We start from the raw sequence: 14,298 nt of genomic DNA on the forward strand, positions 1-14,298 counted from the left end.
GTCACATAGTAGTATGATCCGCCAATAGAAGAAACAGGTGCAGGTCCCCACACATCAGTGTGTACCAACTCTAGTTTTTCTTTCTTGAGCTCCTTCCCAATCTTTAAAAAACTCACCCGTTTCTGTTTTCTAAGAATGCAATTTTCACATAACTGATGTTCAACAGACTTCAGTTCTGGAATCTGTCCATTCTTCAAAAGAATTTTCATCCCTTTTTCGCTCATATGGCCCAACCTGCAATGCCACAATTCACTGTTCTTCGAGTCATCAACTACAGCAGCAACTGTTTCTTTGCAAGTTGAAGTCGTGTATAAAGTTCCAGTTTTGTGACCTCGAGCAACAACAATTGCTCCTTTAGTCACCTTCCATGCACCATTTCCACAACTGAAATTGTGACCTTCTTCATCAAGTTGTGTAACAGAGATCAAATTGCGCATTAAACCTGGAATGTGTCTCACCTTATTAATCTTCCAAACAGAACCATTTGCCATCTTCAATTTGATGTCCCCCATGCCAACAATATTCAGTGGCTCACCATCTGCAAGATATACTTTCCCACAGTTTCCAGCCACATAATTCTCCATTAATTCTTTGTGAGCAATGGTGTGGAAAGACGCTCTTGAGTCTAAAACCCATGAATCTATCGGGCTATCAACAAACAGAAGTAACGCATCAGTGACAGATTCTGAAACAATGTTGGCTGCATCATTTTTATCATCACCATTTTTCTTCGGTACTTTGCAGTTCCTCTTTAAATGACCCTGTTTACCACAATTCCAGCACTTAAATGTCCGCCCAGACTTGGACTGACTTCTCCTACTCCTTGACATAGATCTGCTCTTACCTCGGTTGAAATTTCTATCATTACATCTACCCCTGTTTTCCACATTCAGAGCAGAATCTTTGAATGTTTCACCAGAATCAATTTTATGAACCTCTTCAGCAAGAATACGATCTCTAACTTCAACAAATTTCAGTTTAGCATTTCCAACTGAATTACTAATTGCTGCCCTCATAGGTTCCCAGCTATTTGGTAGAGATGCTAACAAAATCAGGGCACTAATTTTATCCCCAAAATCAATCTCAACAGATAGCAATTGATTCACAATAATATTGAATTCATTCAAATGAGTAGTGACAGAAGTACCATCAACCATTCTTAAGTAAAAGAGTTTTTTCATTAAGTGTACCTTATTGTTAGCAGATGGTTTCTCATACATATCAGAAAGAGCTTTCATCAGACCCATGGTGGTCTTCTCCTTTGCTACATTATGAGCAACCGTCTTGGCTAGCGTCAATCGGACAACTCCCAAAACCTGTCTATCAAGGAGTTTCCATTCAGTTTCATCCATCTTCTCTGGTTTCTCACTCAAAGGAACATGAAGCTTCTTTCCATAAAGATAATCTTCAATTTGCATTCTCCAGAAGGCATAATCTGTCCCATCAAATCTTCCAATCTCATGTCCTATACTGTTCTCACTTGCCATCATTTCCAATGCTCAGATCTAGCCTAACTTCTCTGATACCAGTTGTTAGGATTTGTATCTCCCAAATCCAACCAGCTTGAAACAATCTGTAAAAAACACAAGAAAGAAGAACACAAGAACACACAGATTTATAGTGGTTCACTCAAATTGAGCTACATTCACTTCAGCCACCACCAGATTTCACTATGAAGAAGAAGAAGGAATACAGATTTTTTGCCTCACACTTTATCTCTCTTGAATTCTGTCTCTCCAATGTAAACCCTTAATAATTACATATTTATAGGGTAAACATTCAGGTAATAAACCTAAATAACTTTGGTCAGGCCCAAGTCCAAAACCAAAAAAAGATAAACTCAATAATCTCTAATTAACAATATAGAGTTTATTATAAGTGTAGGCTTCATAACTCAACATACTTCAGACCTATACTGAACTTAATGCCAAGGTTCGTTGTTCCGATAACATATCTAAGGACCCTCTTAGCTTCTATAAGATTAGTTTCAGTTGTACAGTTAGTAAATCTTGATAAAAGACTTACAACATGAAGTATATTAGCTCTAGTTGTTGTCAAGTAAATGAGACAACCAACCAACTTTTAATAGAGAGCCTCATCAATTTTATCAGTTTCATCACGCTTGCTCAGCTTCTTCTTCTGACACATAGGAGTAGCTATACTTTTGCAATCTCCATTTTGAATTTTTTTAAAATCTCCTTGGCATACTTCTTCTAGTAAATGAAGATCTCATCAATTTTCTGCGTAATTTCCATCCCAAGTAAATATGTCATATCTCCTAAATTTGTCTTCTCAAAATCGTATTCCTTTTAAACTCTTCAACAAGATTATAATTGTTTCATGTAACTAATATGTCATCAACATATAAAGAGATAACAACAAAACTAATTTCATCACCTTTGACATAAAAAAAAATTCACTTAGGTTTTTTGAACCCCAACTCCATAAACTACTTATAAATTCTACTATACTAAGCCTTTAGAGCCTGTTTCAATCCATATAATATTTTTGAGCAAGTAGACTTCATCTTAATGCCTTTTCATAATAAACCCTTCAGGTTGTTCAACATAAATTATATTTTCAAGGACTCCATTTAGAAATGCATATTTAATAACTAGCTGGTACACTTTCCAACCCTTTTAAGCAGTCAAAGTAAGTAACAATATAATGGTATCTAATTTAGTTACAAGAGAAAATGTCTCAGAAAAATCAACACAAAAGATCAGAGCAAATCCTTTAACAACAAGCCTTACTTTGTGCTTATTAATAGATCCATTTGCATTCATCTTGGTTTTAAACACCCACTTAACTCCTATCATCCTTCTATTTCTTGGCCCCTTTACAAGTCTCCAAGTATGATTCTTCTCGATCATAATGATTTCCTCTTTCATTATAGCTCTTCATTTTGGATTTTTTCAACTTCCTAATAATCTACAGGCTCAAGGACTATAACATTGTAACTCTGGTATATATTGTAGAGCAATCTTGTGCCCTCACTAGTTCATCATCCACCAACTATTTTTTATTTATTTAAGGATATGGAGTTGGATCTACTTCTGCCCAGTTCCACTTGTCATTCTCTATGAAGTGCACATCTCAACTTATCATCATAATCTTTCTAGTTTAAGGCTGAAAAGTTTGATAAGCTTATTGAAAAACTTAAATTAAGACGTTTTGTTTTTTGATGTTTAATATTTATATAATAATATTAATGGTTTTAAGGATGAGTGGGACAACCAAAAGATATATGTTATTTTGGCATTTGAAAAACAAGCAAATGAAAAGTCAATATTTTCTTATAATAACTAGTAAAAATCTATTTGATATGAAGAAGAAGAAATATTGTGAGTTAAAGAGAACAAAATATTGCCAACTATTATATTTTTTGTCCTCTTATTACCAATTAATTGGTATTATAGCCTATGTTGTGCATGAGGTGAGCATGAGAATAAATGTCATCCTCAAGAGAGAGCGTCGTAGTGTGCGCTGGCCGAGAGAGTAAAAGGAGTGACTAAGCATTTTGTGAGGTGTGTGAGCTGAGTGTAAACACTTAAGAGAAATGGAAGATTTAACCAATGACATCCCGCTACCCAAGTTGAGAAAAGATGTTAACTACGACAATTGGAAGGTGTAGATGAAGATCATTTTCGACTCCCAAGATAATTGGGATGTGATCAAGACTGAGCATATGGAATCAGCGAACACAAATGGGTATTCAATGCCCAATTGAATGCGTTAAAGGCCGTTTGAGCTAAACACAAGGCGATAACTTTGTATCTATTATACCAAATCGTTGATAAATCTGTATTTGAGAAGATATTCAACGCAAAATCTTCCAAAGTAGCATGGGTTAAACTCGAAATAGAAAACAAAATAGACGAATGAGTGAAGCAAGTTCGGTTTCAAACTCTTAGGAGAGACCTAGAAAACATGAGGATTAAAGAGTCTGAAAGCATATTTAAGTTCATTACTCGGGTGGAGACCCTGGTGAATAAGCCGAATTGGAATGGTGAGAGTCTTTCATCAAACCAAGTTGTTGAAAAGATTTTGAGATCATTGACAGATAATTTCGAAAATATTGTGTGCGTAATAGAGTAATCTAAAGATCTATCAACGCTCACCATTGAAGAGCTTGTGTTCGCATGAACATAGAAATAAAAACAAGAAGGGGAAGTAACTTTAACAGACTCTTCATATCGTACCATGTCATGGTAAGCACCTTAAAGTCTGTTTGGTAATCTTTTCCATTGACCATTTCAAGTCTTGACAAATATTAAAGCGTAATATGTTGGAGTCATCTATCACTCAAACTGACAACACTTGGGTGGGCATGGTATCGTGACTTATTTTATTCATAATCCTACTATTTATGAAGTTATGGGTGCTCATGTATCAATTAGGATCACCATCGACAAGTTCCCGATATTTTCGATGATCTAGAGTGTCTAAAAATTATTAGAATCGGTCAATACATGCAAGGAAATGACAAGTTCTTCCACTACATTAGGCTGAAAAGTAGGATCATCAAAAACTGGTTTGGGAGTGAGTTTTTGGCAATATAGTAAGTATTTTTGAATAACTTTCATTTACATATGTGGTTGAGTTCTGGTTGGTGCTTGGCCAGATCGTGTTAACATTTGATGGCTTGGGCAGTAGCCGCAGTTCAGCGTTGTACAAGTGCCCACTGCTCAACAAGGACATGTATGCCGCTTCTTGGACCTTGTCCATCAACATTGCTTCATTCAAGGATCCGGGAAACCGCATATAATTTGCGATTTCCTCTCTCAATTCAGATAGGTAACATTCTATAACATACTCTCTCGGCATACTATACAGTTTTGTGAAATTGACATGTATCATAGATTGTATTCTTGAACTGAACTGACATATTTCAGGTTCATCAATTTTCTCATGGGGGTGTCATGTATGGAATGCCCGAACTGCAGCAAAATGTCTCTCTTAAACACCTCCCACGTCATGGTTTCTCTATGGTTGCGTTGTTGAAGATATGACTCATACCACATCTTGCTTAACTAGTAAAATGAATAGGATCAATGTACAGTTTAGTTGCATCATTAGTCTTGTCTACCCTAAAGAACTGCTCAGCAGATATAAGTCAGTCCTCCATATTGGTCCCATCGAACCAAGGGAAATCAACCTTGGTGAGCTGGTTGGAGGAACATACTGTTGGCTAGGATGGAAGGGTCTATTCGGGGAAGGGCCATGGTAAGAAGCATCATCATAAGGCCTGGCACAGGGATCTTGGCCAATATTAGACTCACCACCTTCTATGGATGTCAATCTTTCTTATCTGACATTGAACCTTATGTTCATATTATTACTCAAATTTGTCATGTTTGGTTATAGGGAAGTTTGCATAGAAACTGATTGTTGGGTCATACCTTCAATTAGGGCTTTAAGAGAATCCATCTAAGTTTGTTGTCGGTTTCTATCATCCCAGAACCTTCTAGCTCTGATACCAAGTTGTTACGACTTAAATCTATAACTAGGATTAAGAATTCTTGATTTCAAGAACCAAGACCAAATCTATTATTCAAAAGGCAGCGGAAGAGTTAGGAGAAAAGGAAATTAAGGGGGTCTAGAAAAAGAAGATGAAACGGTGATGAGAATAGAATACTGTTAGTATGTCTAATAGTCCGAGAATTGAAGACCACGAGGAAAAATCAAAATACAGTAAGCTAAGTTTTTCACAATCTTATTTCTATATGCAATTCGGGTGAGTTCAACTTATATATGAGCAAACCCACAAAAATATTCAATTACAACTGCTCAAAGAGGGAAAATGGATTTAACAATATGTGGTTTGAAAATAACAGAAATTGAAATCGACCTATAACCAACCCTAACTGTCCAGAATTGTAACAGAATGCTTGGCTACAAACCACTGGATGTTCCAATAGATCCAAATGTGAAACTGGGTGTTCGAACCTCCGAAGCACCAGTAGATAAAGGCAATATCAGAGTCTAATTGGGAAGCTCATATATTTTACACATACGCGGCCTGACATTGGATTTTCTGTGAGCATGGTGAGCTTATTTATGAGAAACCCATCAACCACTCACATGGAGGCAAACATGAGAATTCTTTGCTATCTCAAAACTGCCCAAGGAACTGGTTTAATTTTCAAGAAGAACTCTAGGTCGAGATATAATAGTCTTCATCAATGTTGATTGGGAAGGATATATTTCAGATAGGAGATCAACCTCAAGTATGTGTACATATGTCTGGCGCTTGTTACTTGGCGGAGCAAGAAACAATATGTTGTGTTTTGAAAATAGTGATGAGGCTGAATTGCGCTCATTAGATCATAGAGTGGGTGAAGGATTGTGAATTAAAATATTATTCGAAGATCTCAAGCTAATCTCACATGAGTCCATCCGCATTTTGTGAAGATTAGAAAAAGATTTTAACTTCTAACAAAGTTAAAACCGAACTGAAGTGTATAAACTATTATCAATAGTTAGACCCCGTCTCTGTTGATTACACTGATCCTAACACAATACATTCTGTCTCAAAGTCAAGTAGCTCACATCTTAACTAAACCGTTTCCTAGACATATCTTTCGTGACTTATGTCGCAAACATGACTTGCTGAACATCTACAGTCAAGCTCGAAGAGGAGTGTTGGAACGTGTATTGACACAATTAATAATCACATGTTCCCATCTTTGTTTTGTCTTCTTCTAAAATAAAGGACATTTATTTCTTTGCTATTAATATTACTCATATAAATATGGAATTAATTTTCATTTAAATTTATATAAAAATAATCTATTTTTATACTGTTTCTAAAGATTTCCAAAAAAAAAATATTAAACCAATAACAATAACAAGTCTTTTTAGAAAAAAAAATAAAAGGGTAGTTCATGAATGATAAGCCTAACAACCTTCATTGTGTGCCATTTCATGTCATTATCAGATCAGATCAAACGAAAATGCTAGACTGTAAAGATGGTTTCTTTCTTTATTTCTTTCTCTTTTGGCTATTCTTGTAGGTCAAAGAAATCTGATGTTGAAGCTCGTCATCTCCACAGGGGAAGCCAGACAATGTCACATGATGACCCATGTTAGTCAGCATATATACTTTTTATGTAACCATCTGCCTGAAAATAAAAATAATTTAATAAACTCAACTGTCTTCAAAACAGTTACTCCCCGAACCCAAATATATAGCAGATGTACAAGTTGTCGCACTGCAGTAAAAACATCATTCGATAAAACAACAGCAATCATTTTGAAGTATAATTGTAAGATCTGGATAGGAAGAAAAAAGAGTTTTTATAAATCTCAGTTCATGAAATAACAAATTGCAATCAAGTTGAGTACATACCTTTATAACCTTTCTTACCGCTTCATTTTGAGCAGTTCAGATCTTCTGCTACCGATTGCCGTGTTCCCCTGTGGCGGACCAATCAGATTGCAGCATTATTAATTTAATAATAAATCAATCTGGGCAGGAGACGGAGGGAGGGAGAATCCGGAATCCGGGTTTAGGCCCGGGTTCACACAAGACGCCGTTAACGGAAGCGCCCGTTAACGCCAGGAAATAATATAATATTCAGATAATACCCAGATAAGATATCTTCGCTCTGATCTACACGCCCGTTGCCATGACCCTCATGTAAACCCCGCATACCCACCCATGAGAAGAACGCCTGCCGTTCGTGAAAATACACTTACACTTCCATGTAAAGACCGAATTGACAGTCAGATTTTCTTTACGTTTATTAAATATTAATTTAATTTATTAAATAACACAGGCAGCGATATAATATTCGCTTCAAGTAATTCAATCTTTTATTTTCTTGGATTTTATATTTACGTTTTTTATTTAATTTTTTTTTACCTCGAGACTCTCTGGAGCGAAGATATATTTGCTTCAATTAATTTTAATAAAAACCCCATGTAAAACCCCCCTACCCACACATGTAAAGACCGCTTGACTACCATGTAAAGACACTTACCCGTTTATGTGAAGACCAAAATGACATGGATTTTATATTTCCGTTTATTAAATATTAATTCAATTAATTGAAGATGACATGCAGCAACCGAACAAATCTTCGCCTCAATTACCGGCTAGTTATATTTTCCTATTTTTTGTTTTATTTCCTTTTTTTTGCCTCGAGACTCTCTGGAGCGAAGATATATTTGCTTCAATTAATTCTAATAAAAACCTCATGTAAAACCCCCCTACCCACACATGTAAAGACCGCTTGACTACCATGTAAAGACACTTACCCGTTTATGTGAAGACCAAAATGACATGGATTTTATATTTCCGTTTATTAAATATTAATTCAATTAATTGAAGATGACATGCAGCAACCGAACAAATCTTCGCCTCGATTACCGGCTAGTTTTTTTTTCCTATTTTTTTTTATTTCATTTTTTTTGCCTCGAGACTCTCTAGAGCGAAGATATATTTGCTTCAATTCATTCTAATAAAAACCTCATGTAAAACCCCCCTACCCACCCATGAGAAGACCGCTTGACTACCATGTAAAGACACTTACCCGTTTATGTGAAGACCAAAATTACATGGATTTTATATTTCCGTTTATTAAATATTAATTCAATTAATTGAAGATGACATGCAGCAACCGAACAAATCTTCGCCTCAATTACCGGCTAGTTTTTTTTTCCTAATTTTTTTTTATTTCCTTTTTTAAGTTTTTTGCCTCGAGACTCTCTGGAGCGAAGATATATTTGCTTCAATTCATTCTAATAAAAACCTCATGTAAAACCCCCCTACCCACCCATGAGAAGACCGCTTGACTACCATGTAAAGACACTTACCCGTTTATGTGAAGACCAAAATTACATGGATTTTATATTTCCGTTTATTAAATATTAATTCAATTAATTGAAGATGACATGCAGCAACCGAACAAATCTTCGCCTCAATTACCGGCTATTTTTTTTTTCCTATTTTTTTTATTTCCTTTTTTTTGCCTCGAGACTCTCTGGAGCGAAGATATATTTGCTTCAATTAATTCATTACTTTTTTTTATTTATTTAAATTTTTTCGCTGGAAAAGAACATTTGTTCGCCTAGACCATGTTCCATGTAAAATGGATTGAATAGTCGCTTCTCGAGAGAACACTTATTCGCCCCTGTGTCATGTTACATGGAATGAATAGTCGCTTTTCGAAAGAAGACATGTTCGTCCCGGTTACATGAATATATATACCCCCTAATATGATTATTTTATTATCATTTCCGCCCGATTCATCTCTCTCTCTTCCTGCCTCCTTTTCACGGCGATTCGTAACCGGCTCCCCGTCGACCGAACCTGAATCCACATCTTCACGACTCCACAATGGTACGTATTCCTGACTAGTAGCTTTTAATATTTAGGATTATGGAACTACTACACTAGATTCTGTTATGTGATGTTGTTGTCTCTTTAATCTTTAGGAAACCCTACTCTCAAAATGTTACCTTGACTGTAAATCAATGTTATTTAGGAAAACTTACCTAGTGTTGTGTTTTGTGATATTATTTCCCTGAAACCCTAGTACATACTCACAAAGACCGTTTTTTTTTTCATGCACGTGCAGGCTGCCTCAGCATCCGTCCAAAACTTTGGCAAATATTGGATTTTATGCCCAAATCAATTAACAAGTGAAGAGATAGTACTCTTCGTTACATTTCTCCCTTTTTTTTCCATATTGTTTAAGTTTTCATCCTGTTTAACTGAAATATTTATGATTGTTCTTAAACAGCACTTGATGCAACAATATGCTAACACATGTGGTGCCACGGTGTCAATGAGGTGGCGAGACGATGTTACCCACGTCATAGCATCCACCGATTCTAATGGTGGATGCGGTCGCACTATCAAAGTATTGAAGGGCATATTGAACGGGAGTTGGATCCTTACCATTGATTGTGAGACTCTGTTATTCTTAACCCTTTACTGTTAACTCAATATTCATTTTCACATATATGAAACTAAAAACACCTATTGCTTTTATACAGGGATAAAATCATCAATCAGATTTAACTGTTACGTGGACGAGGAACCATACGAGGTGCAGCGAGATAATCATGGGACTGTGGGCGGTCCAAGAGCTGGCAGAATGCGGTATTTGAACAATGTAAGTTTTGTCTTATTCCCTCCTCCATATGATATTCAATTGTCCATCATTATTAATAATGTATTGTATTTTCTTTCAGCTGCCCAAACTCTTCGACAGTTACACCTTCATATTTGCAGGGGAATTCATCCCGGCTTACAAACTTGATCTTATGGGGTTTGTAATTGCTGGAGGAGGTACAACTAAAGAAATGGAGAATCCATTTGTCGAGCCCGAGGACGACAAAACTATAGTTGTATACGACAAGTCTAGGCACGATGTTAATGAACTTGTTTGGGTATTTGAGGCAGAGAATCCTCTGAAGACATATTTGGATGTGTTTGGTGTTCCTCACACAAGCTTGCTAGAATCCATTGCTGCTTGTGATTTGCAGCCTTTGTTTTTGTAATAGACATGTGTTGGTTTAATTTGTTACTTAATATTTGAATATTTTGCATTCTTGAAAATTCAATGTTATATTTGATTTCAGAATTATGTTTTTTGTTCTTCGAATTTTTTTTTTTTAAACATCAGCCTTATATTTAACTAAATCTTGAAACATTAACAAATACTGTATAACTTGAAGTATAAATTTGATAAATAATTAATATTTTTTAAAACTACTGTCAAAATAATATTTGTAAAACAATTGTCAAAACAATAATGTGAAGAAATCTTCGCTTACTGATTGATTGATTGATTTATTAATTTAATTTCATAATAATTTTTGTCATTTAATTATTAAAATGAAATAATTTTTTTAACAAGTCACCTCACCGCCACCTAACACCTGCCACCTTTTCATTAAATGCTGCATGCAGCAAGCCATGCTGCTAAGCTAGACAACTTTGTACTCTTCTCTCTCTCTACTGTACGACCATTTCTTCGCCGGAGTTATACTACATTGTCTACCATCGACCTCTCCTTCGCCGGAGACTTCCTTATAATATCAATCCGTCTTCCTAAATTATAAAATGGTATGTTTTTGAATGTCATCTATACCTCCTTTACTTTTCTTCCCAACCTTTTCTATGTTTTTTGAATACTCGACATGAAATGTTCTGTTCTTTTTGATTATCAGGAAGGAATACGTATCAGCGAGAATGATATGGACGAGAATGATATTATTGATTTAAGGTAACATTGTTTAACTTCTCCATTTTTTGTAGTGCACATGTAAGCGAAGATCTCTTCACTACTATATTATGAGATAATATCTTATGAAGCGAAACTATATTCGCCTAATATTACAATCTTCATACTGTTGAAGTGAAGCTTTCTTCGCTTATATTGTTTTCATTTTCCAATAATCTACAAACCTTTATTTTCCACTTGTTCAAACTGAACAGCGAATCTGCTACTTGTCGTCGTCAATTGAATTTCGATGGAAACGGCCAACCTTTGGAGGACATCGAATCCAACTTAATTCCACTTTTAGGTAGAGAATTTGAGAGTGAAGAAGAAGGCTACGTATTCTACTTAGCATACGCTAAACTAATAGGATTTGGTATAAGGCGCAGTTCAAAACATGTAGACAAGGAGGGTAAAATACTGGATAGAGTTTTTTGTTGTAGTGCACAGGGTGAACGGGGAAAGGACAAACGTGATGTCTATGTGAAACGTAGACGTTCTGTGACTCGGTTCTGTTGTGAAGCGAAATTGAGGATAAAGCGTGCAGACAATGGAAAGTTCCAAGTGGTAAATTTTATTAGTGATCATAGTCATCCTCTTGCAAGTCCAAAGAAAACTCACCTGTATAGATGCCATAGGAATATTTCTGCAGTTGCAGGCTTACATATCGAGATGGCCACTAACGTGGGAATTCCTCCTAAGTCATCACATGCTCTAATGTCTAAACAAATCGGTGGAAGGGAGAATCTAGGTTTTCTTCCTGAGGATTACAAAAATTACCTGCGCACGAAAAGAACCAGAGAGTGTAATTTTGGGGAAACAGGGGGTGTATTAGAGTATTTGCAGAACAAACAATCCAATGATCCTGGTTTTTATAATGCTTTTCAACTTGATGCGGACGATTTGATAACAAATATTTTTTGGTGTGATTCCAACATGCGGTCCGATTATTCATACTTCGGAGACGTGGTCAGTTTTGACACCACATACAAGAAGAATAATGAAGGTCGTCCAGTTGCGCTTTTTCTAGGTGTCAATCATCACAAACAATCAATTCTTTTTGGAGCAGCTCTATTATACGATGAAACTGCGATGACTTTTGATTGGTTGTTTGAGACTTTCACCAAAGCTATGCATGGGAAAAAACCAAAAACCATTCTTACAGATCAAGACGCGGCCATGGCTAAGGCCTTGGCGTCTCAATGGCCCGAAACAAATCATCGTCTCTGTATTTGGCACATATTTCAAAATGCAGCCATACATCTTAGCTCGGTGTTCCATAATTTCAGAGATTTTTCTAAGGATTTTTCTTCGTGTATATATGATTTTGAAGAAGAGATAGAGTTTGTTGAAGCTTGGAATCAAATGTTGACAAACTACGGGCTTGAAAACAACGATTGGTTGAAACGCATGTTTAGCATCAGGCGAAAGTGGGCATTAGTGTATGGACGACAAATGTTTTGTGCTGATATGACGACAACACAGAGAAGTGAGAGTATGAACAGTATGTTGAAAAGGTACTGCTCCTACAAACACAAGTTTTTAGAATTTTTCAAACACTTTGAAAGACTACTCGATGAAAGAAGATATGATGTGTTGAAGGCTGATTTCAAATCAATTACCAGCCAACCAAGTCTTAACTATCCAGTTTTGATCTTAAAGGATGCCTGCAAAGTTTACACCCCAGAGGTCTTTAAGTGCTTTGAACAACAATGGTTTATGTCGCATGATTGTGGTGTTGAAATGTTAGAGGATGTCGACACACACAGAAAATACAAGGTAACACCCCACACTAGGAGATGCTCTCATACAGTTACAGTTCATAAGAATGACGATAAGAATATCGAGTGTAGCTGCTGTAAATTTGAATTTGGAGGGATTTTGTGTGCTCACATCCTAAAGATTTTCACAACGATTGACGTGTTGAAGATTCCTCCGGCGTTGATATTGAAGAGGTGGACAAGAACAGCCAAAGATGGAATATTTGGAACTGATCCAATCGTGGACAGTACTAATGTTGATCCGAGTGAGCTTCATAACATAAGATACAGAGATTTGTGTGGTTTGTCCATGCATTTATTTAACAAGGCAGCCGAAAGAGATGACACTTACAATCATGTCAAAGAAATCATGCTGAGCCAGTGCACGTTTGTGGATAATAAATTGCAGGAGAGTATAAATATGCAAACTCCACCAACCGGTTTATCACGTTCTGCCGAGGGTGCCCCTGTTCAAGCAAAAGGAATGAAAACTAAGAAGCCAACAAAGTCGGGTAAGAGAAGGAAAGGTGGACTGGAGAAGAACTCAAGAAAACGAAAATCAACAAGAATAACTAGTGAATCACATATTCCGGTATGAAATTGCTGACTTACCCTTCTTTACTAATAATTGTGTTATTAATATTCATATAATAACATACTTTTAAATAAATTTGATATTCCTTTCCAGCCATCAAGTGCAATGCCAACGACAACTCATCAGTTCTCAACTCCTCAACAATGGGACGAAAGTTTCAGCATGGACGCCAATACTCCGTTCACTGTTCTTTTGTCATCTCAACTATCGAATTCCAGTTTCATGTGAAATCTGATATGTATATAGTATTGTATGTACGTTGGATTTGAAACAAAGAATAAGGTCGAATGTATGCATGCGAAGTTTTATGAAATACCAAATGAATGACCACACTAATTCATTTCTAAAAAATTACAAACACCTAAATCAATCGAATATTTATTCGCCCCAAGTCAACTAATATTAAGTATCCTTTTAGTTGCAAATTGAGAAAATGAAACATAATACTGAGGCGAATATGTGTTCGCTTGAACCTAACCATGTATCTCGGTCGAATATTTATTCTCCTCATATTTGTCTGATGAAATTGATCTTTATGTTGAAACTGGTATTTACATGTCGGGGTAAGTGCAGTGACATGACAAGTCATCCCGCTTCTCATGGATGAGATGGTGGCTTTACATTATCAATAATTTGAGGCGAATATGTATTCGCTTCATCGAAAATATGTCTTATAGGCGAATATTTATTCTCTTCATATTTCTTTCAT

The sequence above is a fragment of the Impatiens glandulifera genome, chromosome 2 (genome assembly GCF_907164915.1).
Source record: "Impatiens glandulifera chromosome 2, dImpGla2.1, whole genome shotgun sequence".
Lineage (NCBI taxonomy): Eukaryota > Viridiplantae > Streptophyta > Magnoliopsida > Ericales > Balsaminaceae > Impatiens > Impatiens glandulifera.